General features: G+C 42.9%; 1 protein-coding gene across 3 annotated transcripts in view; it reads right to left on the minus strand.

Annotated features, from left to right (window-relative positions):
* Nucleotides 1–14,814, minus strand: part of LOC115480807 (excitatory amino acid transporter 1-like) — a 216,673-nt gene extending 201,859 nt beyond the window's left edge. Inside the window, exon 1 of one of the 3 annotated variants that reach the window (XM_030219728.1) lies at nucleotides 14,768–14,801. The gene's annotated coding sequence lies outside the window, so the exon portion shown is untranslated. Of the gene's footprint in view, nucleotides 1–14,767 lie in introns of all 3 variants that reach the window. The other 2 variants (XM_030219724.1, XM_030219723.1) reach the window with 2 other exon arrangements.
* Between the last annotated feature and the right edge of the window lie 1,809 nt (nucleotides 14,815–16,623).

The raw sequence follows: 16,623 nt of genomic DNA on the forward strand, positions 1-16,623 counted from the left end.
CTATAGAATAAATGGGAAGGCCTGGACCTGTAGCCTCATCGGTAGGTCAAAAAGAGACCTCAGCCTGCCAGAACTTTTGTAATTGACCCTCACCAGGTAGAAAGTTGCAGCTAAGATATTTTCATTCTCTAGATACTGCTGTTATAAGCATTTTATTTATTCACTTTATTCAATGCCTCTGTAAAGAATGCCTGAGGTGATTTACAACAATAACATCAGAACAATTAAAATCCCTTTCTATACTAATCCATAAAACACTTTTAAAATATGGTTCCTTCCAACTTATCCATCCACAGTTTTACTCATATGCCTGCATCCATTACTAGACCTTCATCCCTTTGCAAAACTGTAAATAATCTGTTTCTTGATCAGCCACCTCAAAAGAGATTATTAAAGAGCTGGAGCAATCATTTCATTTTAGCCAAGGAAACAAGATAAAGAAGACCAACAGTTAAGCAACTTCATTGCCCACATGTAACACATGAACCTCTTTGATAATAACATCACTTTGTATTTGTTTAATCACCGGAGGTGACTAACGCCTCACGGTACTATGTAAGCCACATTGAGCCTGCAAATAGGTGGGAAAATGTGGGGTACAAATGTAACAAATAAATACACTTCTATTGCCATTCGGATGCCAAGTTCCCTAGTCTAGTAAGATCCTTCTGCAGTTTCTCACAACCTTCTTATATGCTTTAAATATTTTGGCATCACTTGAAAATTTGATCACTTCACTCCTTGTTCCCTTTTCCAGATAATTAATGAATATGTTAACCAGTACTGGTCTCAGTTCAGATCCCTGGGGCACTCTACTATTTAACTCTTTTCATTTAGGAAAACTGATCATTTAGTACTACTGCTTGTTTTGTATATTTTAACCAGTTAGCATTCCATAATTATCCATTGCCTCCTGTCCCATGACTTATTTTATATCTGACTGTATTGTTTTTCAATTCGTGTTCCATGTTTATAACACAACACTTTTTTTCAATTGAGTAAGAACCCAAAAACCCTACCCTGCTCCACCTCTCACTCACATGATTTCACTTTGTGTATATTGGTCGTTATTGACCAGGATTAACCCTGATTAATCTTTGGGCCTTTCCGAAGACATCCATAACACAGCCCCACCCCATACAGCCTTTCTTGCAGCTGGCTCTATGTTTTGTCACTACGTAGTCCATTTTGCCTAGCTCTCCAAACCAGCTTAAGATTGCAACAGCTGCCACCTTGTCCTGGTTCAGTTCCTCAAGATAACTGTCTGCCCCACCAAAATTAACACCGTGGCTAAGGTACATTGTTCATTATTTCCTGACACAGCATACAACAGACAAATCCTAACATCATCATTTGAGGAAATGTTCAGTGTTTCTTTAATGCATCCTTTTACCTCGGACCAAAAGTTCCACACCCTAGAGTATCCAAGTATCGATTGCGATAAGTCCTCAATCATAGTACATAGCCTCCAATAGGTCTTCAGATGGGAAATATCTATACAGTAGCATTCGGCTCTTAATATTATCCTATATTGCTTCTTTGCTATTTCCAGAGAGAAAGAACATTTTCAACTCCTGCTAAGTACGATCTCATGGAATGAAGGAGTAGCCTAATAGCTAGAGCAGTGGCTGAGATCAGGGATGCCAATGCTACTGCCACTCTTCTAGATCCAGGCCAAATCACTCAACACTCTATTACCTCAACTACAAACTTAGGGATCAAATATTCAAAAAGCACTTATCTAGGTAGAAACAGCTTCTATCTAGACTAGCACTGGTGAAGGATATTCAGTGACACTAACTGGATAGTGCTCCTTATTATCTCCTCTGACTGCCTAGACTCTGTCTGGATGGTCCCAGGGTAATCCATGGGCAGAGCTTGAGGTTATCCAGTTAGTGGTAATTTTCTGACCACTAACCAGATAAAGTTAGGACAGCAAAAAGATTATTCCAAATTTATCCAGTAGGCAGTCTGAATATCATGACTTACCAGAAAACACAACCAGTCAGGACTGACTCAGGAAATTCAGCAACATCTACTATCTAGATATTGCCACTGTATATCCAGATTTTTTTTTTTAATTTGAGACAGCCATCATATTAAAAAATGCTGGGAGGAGGAGTGGAGTGAAGACCTCGTAACATTGCAGATACCTGGCCTGCAAACGCTGAAGCCCCTTTTCCAGATTTTTCCACCGGACCACTGACATCATCTATATGGGACCGGTGTTGGTGATAAACTGCTGCAAAGGCCTGCAGGGTGAGGCCAAAGGGATATGCCCTAAGGGGCATGCCAAGCCCCTTGTGAGACTTGGTGGGTCAGGAATCATGGTTGATGGTCAGCCTCTGACTTTTCAGACACTATTGTTTTGTTTTATTCAACTATGGAGAAATGGAAAGCTAAAACCAAGCATTTGATAGCAAATACCCCCTCTACTCCAGGTCCAATAGAGAGACACTTGGTGATTTTGAATGACACTCCCTCCTCTTTTACTGCTGAGACAGACTATGGGGCCTCACTGAGTTCCCCCAACCCTCCCCCATTGATGGCTTATCCCAAGAAGGTTTTCCCCCCTCGAATGGAAGGTCTCAGCATTACGTCATTGCCACACCCAAATACATCTTCTGTTGTTTTGAGGGCAGTAGAATTTCCTAAATAAGCATCAACAGTGGATGTTGATCCTTTAAAAACATCTTTATTTGATGTTTAGAAAATGGTTTAAAAAGACTGAAACAATGCTGTGTGGTCCAGTACAACGACTCTGTGACTCTTCCCAAAAAGTTGTCTTTAAAGTGCAAGATCTGGATGGCAAATTACAGCAAATGGATGGCTCCATTAGGAATTTTGATGCTCAGATTCCTTTACTTCAGCAAGCCAGTTTGTGCATAGACAGCTTGAAATATTAGAAAAACAGGCTTGCAATTTGAGATTTTTTAATTTCCCTGTCTGTTCTTTGTTATCTGCAGAGATGCTCCTGAGAAAATATTTCAAGGAAGCTTTGGCTCTAACGCTACTATTACTACTAAATGTTATTATTTGCCAAAAAAAAAAAAGTTTTGGAGAAAGGCCAGGAGGGGGCTTTAGATGTATTATCCAATAGACAAGATGATATGGCTAATTTAATTTCATGAAGCTTCATAGGATGATATTTCCACTCTACGCTTCTGGCTTCTTTTTCTTCACAAGTAGATAAGGTTACTATTTTGAAAAATCACTTTAAGAAAAAAAAAGTTTCCTATTTTGTAGGGGGAAACTGCAAATTTTTCTTGATACATTTAAACTGAGGACTTTAGCCCTTGGGGCTACTTTTTTTTTTTTTTTTTGCCCTACAAATATTTGGTTGCTTTTTCAGATATGAGCTATGTCTTCTTCGAACTAGATCAGTTGGAAAGACTGTTGCTAGAGAGGGAAGCTAAATAATGAGAACGTGGGAAGGTAAATAATAGAGATCGCCTTATCTTTGATCCAGGTATAAAATTACCTTTTTTCTTTTGGTCTTGATTACTAGTGTATATGTTTAATTTTATTTATTATGTATTCTTCCTCCTTCCATGATGTGTCGTTAAATCGCGGGAGGATTATGAAAAATTACAAGAGGACCTTACGAGACTGGGCGTCCAAATGGCAGATGACGTCTAATGTGAGCAAGTGCAAAGTGATGTATGTGGGAAAGAGGAACCCAAATTATAGCTATGTCATGCAAGGTTCCACGTTAGGAGTCACAGACAAAGAAAGGGATCTAGGTGTCGTCATTGATGATACGTTGAAACCTTCTGCTCAGTGTGCTGCTGCAGCTAAGAAAGCAAATAGAATGTTAGGTATGGAAAACAAAAATGAGGATGTTATAATGCCTTTGTATCGCTCCATGGTGCGACCGTACCTCGAATATTGTGTTCAATTCTGGTCGCTGCATCTCAAAAAAGATATAGTGGAATTAGAAAAGGTGCAGAGGAGGGCGATGAAAATGATAAAGGGGATGGGATGATTTCCCTATGAGGAAAGGCTAAAGCGGCTAGGGCTCTTCAGCTTGGAGAAAAGGCGGCTGAGGGGAGATACGATAGCGGTCTATAAAATAATGAGTGGAGTTGAACGGGTAGATGTGAAGTGTCTGTTTACGCTTTCCAAAAATACTAGGACTAGGGGGCATGCGATGAATGTAGTAAATTTAAAACGAATTGGAGAAACTTTTTCTTCACTCAACGTGTAATTAAACTCTGGAATTCGTTGCCAGAGAATGTGGTAAAGGCTGTTAGTTTAGCGGAGTTTAAAAAAGGTTTGGACAGCTTCCTAAAGGAAAAGACCATAGACCATTATTAAATGGACTTGGGGAAAATCCATTATTTCTGGGATAAGCAGTATAAAATGTTTTGTACTTTTTTGGGATCTTGCCAGGTATTTGTGACCTGCATTGGCCACTGTTGGAAACAGGATGCTGGGCTTGATGGACCTTTGGTCTTTCCCAGTATGGCAATACTTATGTACTTATGTACACTATTTCCTTGAGTACTTTGTTTTTGTACTTTATTTTATTCTTATATTCCACAACAAGCCTCACGAGTTCTGTGCAGAACACAAAAAGAAAACCAAGCATACCTGGAAATCCCCACAAAATTTCTCCTACATTACAACATCTACCAATATCTGTGCCCACAACTTGACAAATATTTCTTAAACAACCAGGTTTTTAAAACTCTCCAAAATAAAGTGTAACGATCATATTGCAGAGAAGGGCAACAAAAAAGATAAAGGGGAAGGGACGACTTCCCTATGAGGAAAGGCTAAAGTGGCTGGGGCTCTTCAGCTTGGAGAAAAGGTGGCTGAGGGGAGATATGATAGAGGTCTATAAAATAATGAGTGAACGGGTAGACATGAAGCGTCTGTTTACACTTTTCAAAAATACTAGAACTAGGGGGATGCGATGAAGCTACAAAGAAGTAAATTTCAAATGAATTGGAGAAAAATTTTCTTCACTCACCGTGTAATTAAACTCTGGAATTCGTTGCCGGAGAATATGGTAAAGGCGGTTAGCTTAGCAGAGTTTTAAAAAGGTTTGGACAGCTTCCAAAAGGAAAAGTCCATAGACCATTATTAAATTGGACTTGGGGAAAATATTTCTGTGATAAGCAGCATAAAACGTTTTGTACTTTTTTGGGGATCTTGCCAGGTATTTGTGACCTGGATTGGCCACTGTTGGAAACAGGATGCTGGGCTTGATGGACCTTTGGTCCGTCCCTGTATGGTAATACTTATGTACTTATGAAAATAAAGGCAATGAGTTCCATATTTTGTCTCATGCAAAGACGAAAACCAATTGAAAAGATTTTACAAATCTAATTCTTTTGACAGAAGGTAAGTGCAATACCAAAAAAATCTCTTAATTTCTTAGTAGTATCAAGGAGAAGCATGTATTGAGGCACCATGCCATATAATATTTTAAAAACCATAATACAAGCCTTAAAGCCTATTCGAACCTGAACAGGCAACCAATGGGCTCTGGTTAAGAAAGGTGTTACTCTCTCAAAACTTCCTGCAGCAGACTGTATATCAATCTAACCGCCACATTCTTCAAAATCTGCAATCTTTTCATGATTGTATTCTACATATAGCGTGTTGCAATAGTCCAACTAGCTACTGTTTTAAATTTTAATTAAAAAATAAAAAATGCTGACCACCATGGGTTCTGTAAACCCTCCCGAGACATAAACATTCCTACTGTACCTAAATGTAACTCACCCTGAACTACTGAAAAAGGCATGAGCTAAATCCAACCCCTAATTATCCCACTCTTTCCATCCCTAAATCCCTGTCCCAAGATGCCCAGTTAGAAATGATGCTGCGCGTGCCAATTTGGGCATGCTGCCGGTTACCGCTGCAAATGCCCCCACGGTAGAAAATAGAAAATTATTTTCTGAAGCGGGATTTGGCGCACGTCAAACTCAGAATTACCGCCAGACACACACACACACTACCCCAGCAGTAGTGCTGATTGGAATAAATAAATCCCACAAAAACTGGTGTAAAAGAGGTAAGTGCAGCTAGCAGATTTAAGCTAACATGTAAATCAATGCACATCCTACTAAAACTACTCAGAGTGAAAAGCAGTGAAAGAGCAAAAAGTAACAAGTATAGTACACATAAATATTTCAAGCTTACTAGCAATGTTAGAGCTATCCAAACAAAACATCTGAAAGATAAATAGTCAATATGCTTGATTACGAATTGGTCATATCAAGGTGGAACCATGGTGGATTAAAAAAAATGACCTAGCAATCACAAACTAAACTAAACAAAACAGAAGCACTGTCTAATTGCACTAGGCCTCGTGCTTATTAAGATACAATTCAAAATTAACACCAAGGGCAGAACCACAAGCCCTTTAAAATATATATATGTAAAAAATGACTACACAAAAAACTTCCAAAATGACAATGCACTCACTTAATCAGAAACCTAGGAGCGCCACTTATAATCCTGGTATCAAAACTGCACTGCTGCAGCTCCAAAATGGTACACGGCGCACAAGTACACGTCTATTTAAGGGGACAGAACCCGCCAAAAGTATCTGAATAACACGTCAAATTAAAAATTACTCCCAAATAACAGAATGATCAAAGAGAACTCCACAACTCATTTTGAAAGCCCCAGCTATCCTTAAAAAAAAAAAGAGAGAGACATCAACGCAAATGTAAAAACCCATCTGAGAAGAATATAATTTTCCATGCCAAGTCTGAATGCACTAGACTAGAATGTCATACAATTAAGGGGAAAATACATCCAAAAAAATGCCAGGGTGATAGAAATACTCAAGAATGAAATCAATATACACCGAGAGAGATTTAAAAAGGCAAAGAGCAACATAATATTAAATAATATCCAAAAGTGGTATTGAAATTTGATTTCTGCCCTTCTTGTAGATTGTTTAGACTCCTGAAGCAGGCCATTTGGCCAAAACACAGCCCATGTCAGACCCTCCTTTGTTTTAAGAACTGTTTTGACTTTTAGCTACACGCCTTTGTGTATGTTTTGCGTTGTCTCCACTGTTCTGGACTTTTGCATTTTCTTGTGGCGCTTTGTCTTCCTGTTTGTTGTATTGTGGCCAAAAAGCTGTTGCATCTTTTCTCTCTCTGCCATTAGCCTCTCAGTCACATGAAACTACCACAGGTTGGTCACATGCCTCTCCCAAACCTTCAGAAATCTCACTGCCTCCTTTTGTCAGTGCCAGGAATGCTTTAGCTTCCACAGTGAAATTGAAGATGCAATCAAAACTCACTCCAACCACAAATATATCCTGTGCTATAAATTAATTTTTTATATTTTAGGGATTCTTTTACTAAGCTGCAAAAGGCACTAACATGTGCTTTAGCATGTCCTGCATTAGTTTTGCCATCTGTGAGTACTAAGCACGCGATATTTAATTTTTAAGTTTTTTGGGGAGAGGTCGGGGAGCGGGTGAAGAGTGGGTGCGAAACCACAGGGTTAATGCAGGAGACGGTAAGGGCTCCCATGTTAATATTTTTTTTAATGGCTGCACGCTAATGGTATAAATCAGTCATTGGTCCAAAACACTCCTCTTGTTATGACATTCTAAAATTCTAATTATATTTATTTTAACAATCTTAAAACATTATCTGAAGACGCTTCAGTACACCCTTAGAAACATTTTATAGTCCATCACACCATCATGCCTCAATCCCCCCAGTGGTTAGCTGGTTAGTTAGGGCACCTTTTTGTGACTCAGTTGTGATTGAAACAGGTCTAGATTTTAAAAAGACCCTATTTTTGCCCTGGACATTTTTATTTTATTTCATTTATTTCAATTTATATTACACTTTTGTCCAAAACGGAGTGCAAAATAGCATACATATGTTCTTCCATCCAGAAGTGCCCAGTTCAAATCCCACTGCTGCTCCTTGTGGTCTTGTGCAAGTCACGTAACCCCCCCCCCCCCCCCCCCGCCTTAGGTACAAAATTAGATTGTGAGCTCTCCAGGGACAGGGAAATCCCAGTGTACCTGAATGTAACTCACCTTGACCTAGTACTGAAAAAGGTGTGAGCAAAATCCAAATAAATAACTTTGCTAATGACATAGGATATGTCTTCAAATAGAAAAAAAGCAACACTGGGCCTTCAAGACTGAGACAACAGGAGTATTTTATTGACAAATGACCCCACACGGGCCGTGTTTCGGCGCTAAACAGTGCCTGCCTCAGATGTCAGGGTTTAGTTGTAAAGTGTACAAGATGTATATATGTCCAATGTCTCTGAAAATGAACGAAGAAAAACTTTAAATCCAAGCATACCTGTCGAAAAAGACAGCCACGACGTTGAAAATAAACTCCGGTGTAAACCTTGTCTTTTAAAAAAAAGCTCATAGAAGGGTTACACCGGAGTTTATTTTCAACGTGGCGGCTGTCTTTTTCGACATGTACACTTATCTTGTACACTTTACAACTAAACCCTGACCCCTGAAACACGGCCCGTGTCGGGTCATCTAATATAAAAAAACGCACCGTGAACGTTCTGAAGACAACGTTCTGAAGTCACTCAAACACTCCCTGGCTGTAGGGTTCGTGGATTCATGGTGTGAAGCCAGCCAGCCGTCTCTGCCCCGCCCTCGCGTCAAACGTCATGACGTCGAGGGCGGGAAAAAAAAACGGATCGCACCCACGCACGGTGCGTTTTATTATATTACATTTACCTCCGTGGTGGCGGTTCCGGCAGCGCAGCGTCAGGGAAGGAGGCGGCGCTCCTGACGTCTCTAGCCTTCCCTTCGCTGTGTTCCGCCTTCTTCTGACGTCAAGAATGATGTCAGAAGAAGGCGGAACACAGCGAAGGGAAGGCTAGACGTCGGGAGCGCCGCCTCCTTCCCTGACGCTACGCTGCCAGAACCGCCACGGAGGTAAATTTAAAAAGAAAAAAAAGGGATGTTGGGGGGAGAGAAGAGGGTGGGCAGTAAAGTTGAACAATGGGAGCGGGAGGGCAAGGGAAAAACGACAGCATGGATGCGAAGGGGGGGCATGGATGCGAAGGGGGGGAGAAGAGGGCGGGCCAGGCTGGGACATGGGAGAGAGAGGAGCATGGATGCAAGGGGGGGTCATGGAAGGGAGAGAGGGGAATTGCTGGAAAAGGATTAATGGAGGGGGCAGGGGACAGAGGAGCATGGATGGGCATGGATTGGGAGGGCAGGGCTCAGGGAGAGAGGGGAATTGCTGGAAAGGGATGAATGGAGGGGGCAGGGAACAGAGGAGCATGGATGGGCATGGATTGGGAGGGCAGGGCTCAGGGAGAGAGGGGAATTGCTGGATAGGGATGAGGGGACAGATGGGCATGGATGGATATGGATTGCAGGGCAGGGCTCAGGGAGAGAGGGGAATTGCTGGATAGGGATGAATGGAGGGGGCAGGTGACAGAGGAGCATGGATGGGCATGGATTGGGAGGGCAGGGCTCAGGGAGAGAGGGGAATTGCTGGATAAGGATGAATGGAGGGGACAGATGGGCATGGATGGATATGGATTGCAGGACAGGGTTCAGGGAGAGAGGGGAATTGCTGGATAGGGATGAATGGAGGGGGCAGGTGACAGAGGAGCATGGATGGGCATGGATTGGGAGGGCAGGGCTCAGGGAGAGAGGGGAATTGCTGGAAAAGGATGAATGGAGGGGGCAGGGGACAGATGGGCATGGATTGGGAGGGCAGGGCTCACACTCTCATATACAATGTCTTTCTGACTCACACTCTCACACACTCTGTCTCACACTGTATCACATTCACTCTCTATGTGCCACACAGTCACTCACACACTCGCTTGGTCTCATACACTCACTCTCACAGAGAATCTGTGTCTCACACACACTCTCTCTCTCGCACACACACACACTCTCTCTCTCACACTGTGTCTCACATACACACTTGCACACACTCTAATTCTCTCACACACACTCTCACAAACACACTCACACCCAGACTCACTCTCTCTCACACACACACACTCACACTTTCACTCTGTCTCTCACACAGTCACTCTCACATACACTCTCCCAACCATACACACTCCGAGGAAAACCTTGCTAGCACCCGTTTCATTTGTGTCAGAAACGGGCCTTTTTTACTAGTTTGTCAATAAAATACTCCTGTTGTCTCAGTCTTGAAGGCCCAGTGTTGCTTTTTTTTTATTTGTATATTTTCTATGTATGCTGTATACACTCTCTGTTTGATAGGATATGTCTTGACATTTCTCATTTTGTTGCAAATAACAGCCTATCCCTAATAACCAGAAATGTCATCCTTAGCAATAATGTCCATGATTTTACCCAGCGTTAGTTTCAGGCTCATTGTCTGTAGCTATTTGGATTACTCTGAAGTACTTTTTGGAATTTAGGATTATACTGTCTGCCCTCCAGGCTTCAGTACAAAGCAGATTTGAATGACAAGTTACAAATTATTACCAGGAGATTTTGTGCTGCAATTAAGTAACAATCTAAACTTGCCACCTATGTTTATAAAATTACAGATAGATATTCAGCCAGCAGCGGTGGTTTTTTTTTTTAGGCGCCACAGGTGTTATTCCCGGATATTCAACACCGGGCAACATCTGGGCACCAGCACTGAAGATCTGGGGTTATACGGCCAGCTGTTTCTTATGCAGTTAAATGCAAAATTCAGCACTTAAGCGCATAAGCGACACTGCATAAAGATAGGACTGACTTTTATGTGATTTGACTTGGCCACTTAACTGAGGGGCCCTTTTACAAAGGTGTGCTGAAAAATGGCCTGTGGTAGTGAAGACGCGTGTTTTGGGTGTGCGCAGTATCATTTTTCAGCGCACCTGTAAATATGCCTTTTTAAAATTTTTGCTTAAAATGGGTGTGGGAAAATGAAAATTGCCGCGCGTCCATTTTGGGTCTGAGACCTTACCACTAGCCACTGACCTAGCGGTAAGGTCTCACACGGTAGCCGGGCGATAATAGTCTACGCATCGATTACCGCCTGATTACTGCCCACGCACCAGAAAATAAAAATATTTTCCGGCATGCATAGCGAACACACATCAAAAATAAAATGACTGCAAGGGCCATGCGGTAGCCAGGTGGTAACTCAAAATTGACACGTGCTGGGCACAAGGGCCCCTTAGGTGGTTAAGTGCTGAATATCGGTACTTAACTGCAAAAGCACCAACTCCATGTCTGGACCACCCATAAAATAGCCGGCTTTGAGTTTAGCGGTCTGTGGTGATAACCAGTGGCATTTATTTATTTAGATTTTGCTCACACGTTTTTCAGTAGTAGCTCAAGATGAGTTGCATTCAGGTACACTGGGAAGTTCCCTGTCCCAGGAGGGCTCACAATCTAAGTTAATTGGTCGCTGAATATCAACAGATAGTCTCACACAAATGATTTAACCAGCCAGGAGCTGTTTTTGTCAGGTTAAATTGCTTCGAATGTTGACCCCTTATTATGTTATCTGATGCTCTATCTAAAGTATCTCACAGCAATACATTAACAAGGTAAGGAGACAATACAAAGTTCCAAAGTAGACTGGAGACCACAGGTGGACCGACTATTGGGATAATAGGGCAGTGACCAAGGGGTCACAGCACTCTCCCCTAACCTCAATCTAGTTTAAACACTTTCGATAGGTGGTAGGAACCCAAGATCCTTATTGCCTGGGGACCAGATCTCTGTCACTCCTCCCCTGCTGAATCCACAATCAACACAGCAGTGTCAGGAAAATCCAGGGGAGGACCAATAGCTTTTTCATAACAGCCATCTGAGCGCTAAACCCAACACAAATTACCCTTCCTTGGGCATAGTCAAGAGGTTTCCTTAATACTGGAGGTGCTCAACCACCCACTGCACCCAGAGAGCTGATGCCTATAGGCTTTTTGTATGCTTAGACCTGAAAGAACAGAGAGAGTGAAAGTGAAGGAGAGCATCCTGGCCGCATGAGGGGAATTTATTGCAGAGGGTGGGACTTAGAAATGAGAGAGCCTGAAAATGAAATGTGGCTTGCTTAGCACTAATGGAGGAAGAGAGAAGGGGAAGGGATTTTTGATTTGGCTCCTGCCTTTCTTCAGTGAGTTACATTCAAGTGCAGTAGTATTTGCTGGTCCCTGAAGGGCTTACAATCTAAACACTCCCCTCCCCCGATATTCAGGCAGCGGTGGTCAGCAATGTTAAAGGCACTGACTACCACGGGCTGAATTTGACCTGGCTATTGAATACTGAGCCCAATCCAGGCAATGGCGGCTCTCAGAAGTTATCCAGGTACCAATGCCAGTACACAGCAAGATATCTGGGCAAGTTAGAACTGCCTTTTACACGGTCCTACTTGCCTGGATATCTGGTGTTGGCATAATTTTGAGAACTGCCCCAACTCCACTCCTGTACCATCCTGGAACAAACCAGTGCCTCGGCAGTCTGTGCTGATACTCTACAGAACTATCCGGTTAAATGCAGTGAATATCAGCAGGGCAACCAGGCAGGAGCCTGTCCTGCTCGGTTAAATCACTCTATGTACCCCTGAGTTTGTATCAGAGGCAATGGAGGATTAATAAGTGACTTACCCAAGATCAAAAGAAGCCACACTGGGATCTGAACCAGGCCTCCTTAGTTCTCAGCCCACTGCTCTAACCAGAAGGATGATAGGGACCACAGGAGAAAGAAATAGGTGCAGAGACATGAATGCATTTATACCTAGGTACGGGCTGAATAGTTCAAACATTATTTTGGTATTTAATGGGAAGCTGGCAGTGAGCATGAAACAAACGCATGGCAGGCTAGTGATGTGGAGGTGCTACAGCAGAGTGCTGCTCCTGGGTTCTGCAAGAGCTGGAGTAGGCGGAGATAGATTATCAAGCATGCTAGCCTAAAGGCAATTGTCCAGACTAGAAAAGAAACTAAAATGTACTGGGGGATGGGAAGGTAGGCGGGATTGATGTTAAACATGCTGGGGCCCTGGGAAGAAATGTGAAAGGTTTTCCCAAACCCCACCAGCAGGCTGTCTCCCTCAGCTTTAGGCAGGTCTGGCCTGGGGCCCCCTGTATCTTGAGGGCCTGGTGCAACTGCCATCTTTACACCTCCTAATGTTGTCCCTGTGGGAGTGGGAGGGTGCTAAAACTCTCCAAGATCCTTTTCCTGGGTGGTGATAAAAGAGTTACTTTCCTCTGTATCACTCAAAGCCTGCATTGGTAAACCTTCAGCCATACATACACCCCCATCCTCCCCAAACTTTGACAATTGTAGTAAAAAATCATGATCATCACACAAAACAGAATTATAAAAATGCAGGTTTAAAGTATGTGCTGATGGTTCTTTAAGTCTGTGTGGCTGTCTGGATCTGTTGTTTTGCTCTCACTGCAGCTGCTCTTTGCTGCCCTAGGTGGCTGCCTAGTCTAGTCTAAAGGTTGTGATGGCCCAATGGTCACTTTCAAGCTCGTTTTCAAAGCACTTAGCCTCCCAAAGTTCCATAGAAACCTATGGAACTTAGCCTCCCAAAGTGCTTTGAAAATATGCCTCTTTGTATTTGTCCACATCGAATTTCATCTGCCAACTCCCACAAGGTTCTTCTGTTCATTTTTAGCGAAGGCATCACTGAACCTTACCTATTGACAATAAAAATAAGCACGGTATGAAGAACCCAATAGGCTGCCCCAGGCCTGGTTTTGCTCCATTATAGACATGTATTTTAAGTTCTGATTTTCCTAAGGAAGTCAATGGGCATAACTGTCACCCTTCCTCCCCCAGAACTATACATCCATGTATGTATGTATGCTGTCCGACTAAACCTAGACTGGACTTAGAAACTGTATTAAAAAGGTTACACAGCTTGAGGAGGTTCAGCCCTACGGCCAACAGCTTTCTCTGTAATGCCCACGCCTCAGGCATGCCGCAGTTGGGCCGTATTACGAACTGTCGAGTGATACATGAAAGTAGCGTTTTAACCAACACCCCCCCCCCCCCCACACCACCACCACCAAAAAAAAAAAAAATCATTAACTCATCATCTGCACCAAAGGCAAGATGAAAACATTCTGTAAACTAATCAGTTGTGCAGCTGCCTGCTTGCGGGAAGGTTGTGGGTTTCCTTCTCGCATGCATCACGGTTTCAAATCAAAATCTGTCACCACATCTCTAAATAAGAGCATCCAGCGAGACACCTCCAGCAACTGACCTGCAAACAACGCCGATGGTGTTAAAAAAATTAATTTAAAAAAGGCGCTCGGGGAAAAAAGGTGGCAGAGGGAGAGGAAGCCGTACCCATCTCCCCGGTTTGAAACACTGTGACGCAGACGTGCAGAGGAGGACTACGAGTACGACATCAAGGCACATATAACTGAAATGAACTGCAAGGGCAAGAAGTGAGCAATTACAATATTCAAATCCCAGAGCCAGATATGCCCAGGTCAGAATTATACAGGAGCTACCGACATCTTAAAACCCTGTCCCTACTACAGCACAAGAGAACACAATGTAGTTTAAATTTGGCTATAAAATGTGCTGGTAATGGTTTTGAGTACGGAGGATCAGGCTTCCTGTTCTCTGGTTTCTAAGAATGTCTCGCGGCGCTGGCGGCTGGCGCAAAAGCTCCACGTGGAGCTGAAAACTTCCTCCCAACCCAAGCAGCCAATCTGTAAAACGGTCCAGGCTCCAGAAAAAGGAGGACGGATTGAGCCAGCCGGGTTTTACTTCCATTGTTTTCAATGGAAGTAATTGAGGGTAACCCTTGCCCCCCCCCCGAATGAAAACCAGAAAAGAAAAGAGGGTGCTTACCACGTACCGGTACTGCACTATCCCAATCGCGAAATACACTATACAGTCAGAGACAGGAAATATGAAACCCTGCCTGCTAGAAGGAGGCGTTCATTTGATAATTCCCCTAACTTCTGCCAGAAAGCGGCTGTTAACCCGTCCTCCCAGTCTCGCTCACACACGCTCTAGTGGTAAAAATAAATAAATAATACTAATAAATGCACCATGCTGTGTTCTCATGCTACTGCGTTAAGAGGCCCTTCTACTAAAACTCGTTAAAATCGGGGCTTAACGGAGTTTCCCTTGCGCTAAACGGAGTTAGGGGCCCTTTTCTAAAGTTGTGGTAAACACTAACACCTGCTTACCACAGCAAAAGACAGGGGAACATGACGACAGATAAGGGCCATCCTCAGTCTGTCCCACTCCCACGCATGGAAGCCAACTTTTCAAAATGATTGGGGGTGCTAAGCCCAGTGGAAATAACCCCTCCCTGGACATATACTTTTTTATTTTATTTATTTATTGCATTTGTATCCCACATTTTCGGGCTCAGTGTGGCTTACAGTACATTGTAATGATGGAAATACAATTTGTTACATCTCGATTATGGGTTACATTGTGAGGAGTTAAGACCTGCAGGCTCATTTTCAAAGCACTTAGCCTCCCAAAGTGCTTTGAAAATATGCCTCAAAGTCAAAGTGTCGTTAAGGGAATAGAACAAGGAAAAAGAACGATGGAACAGTGGAAGAACAAGGCATTTTCTAAATATTGGGGGTGCTCAAGCACCCACAGAGTCGGCTCCTATGCTCCCACACCTTTTTAAACTCTGACACAGTCTTCTTCTCCACAACCTCCACTGGGAGGCCATTCCACGCATCCACCACCTTTTCCATAAAAGAGTATTTTCTTAGATTCGTCCTAAGCCTATTTCCTCTTAACTTCATCTGATGCCCTCTCATTTGAGAGTTTTCCTTGATTTGAAAAAGGCTCATCTCCTGTACATTAACACCATTGAAGTATTTAAATGTCTCTTATCTTAATCACCTCTCTTCCAGCATATACATGTTGACCGAGACCACTGACCAATTTTGTAGCCACCCTCTGGACCACCTCCATCCTGGTTATATCTTTCCGTAAGTACGATCTCCAGAATTGCACACAGTATTCTAAATGGGGCCTTATTTAACAGAGACTTCTACAAGGGCTCTATCGCCTCTTTTATCCTGCTAGTCATCCCTGTCCTTATGCACCCAAGCATCCTTCCGGCTTTGAGCATCACCTTTTCTACCTGTTTGGCCACCTTAAGATCATCAGACACTATCATCCCCAAGTCCCACTCTTCTTTTATACACAGAAGCGCTTCACCCCCTATATTGTACCTTTCCCTCGGGCTTTTGTGACCCAAGTGCATGACCCTGCATTCTTTACATCAAATCTTAGTTGCCAATTTTTGGACCATTCTTCATGCTTCGCCAGATCCTTCCTCAGGCTATCCACACCCTCCGGGGTGTTCACCTTATTGCAGAGTTTGGTATTATCCACAAAGAGACAAACTTTACCAGACAGCCCTTTCGTAATATCACTCACAAAGATGTTAAAAAGAACAGGCCCCAGGACCAACCCCTGCGGTACACCACTTGTTAACATCCTTTTCCTCAGAGCAAACTCCATTAACCACTACCCTCTGTCTCCTTCCGTTTAACCAGATTTTATCTCACTCAGTCACTTTAGGCCCCATACCAAGGGCACTGAATTTATTTATCAGTCGCCTGTGTGGAACTGTGTCAAAGGCTTTGCTAAAATCTAAGTACACCACATCTAGTGCCCCTCCCATGTCCAACTGTTTTCACCCAGTCAAAGAAGTCAATCAGGTTTGT

Source organism: Microcaecilia unicolor, chromosome 11 (genome assembly GCF_901765095.1).
Source record: "Microcaecilia unicolor chromosome 11, aMicUni1.1, whole genome shotgun sequence".
In the NCBI taxonomy this organism is placed as follows: Eukaryota; Metazoa; Chordata; class Amphibia; order Gymnophiona; family Siphonopidae; genus Microcaecilia; species Microcaecilia unicolor.